The sequence below is a fragment of the Pteropus alecto genome, unplaced genomic scaffold (assembly GCF_000325575.1).
Source record: "Pteropus alecto unplaced genomic scaffold, ASM32557v1 scaffold7, whole genome shotgun sequence".
In the NCBI taxonomy this organism is placed as follows: domain Eukaryota; kingdom Metazoa; phylum Chordata; class Mammalia; order Chiroptera; family Pteropodidae; genus Pteropus; species Pteropus alecto.
In genome coordinates this window covers 55,610,504-55,610,766 of record NW_006494614.1, presented here as the reverse complement: position 1 = coordinate 55,610,766, position 263 = coordinate 55,610,504, and positions in this window count along the sequence as shown.

The following is a 263-nucleotide window of genomic DNA, read 5'->3' as shown; positions in this document are numbered from 1 at the left end:
CAGTTGTTTCTCCTCATAGGCTCCAGAGTAGTCTATTCAAAACATAACCTTGATCCCATCACTTTTCTGCTTAAACCCTTTTAATGGCTTCTGACTGCCCTTAGGATAAAGTCCAAATTTTGTAACACGGCCTGCAAATTTGGCCCCTAACTTTGTATTCAGCTACTGCTTCCCCTCGTCTCCCTACGCCCTTGTATCTCTCGCATCTGCATCCATCCATGGAATGAACACGTTTCCATTTCTTGCATGTGAAGCTCTTTCCC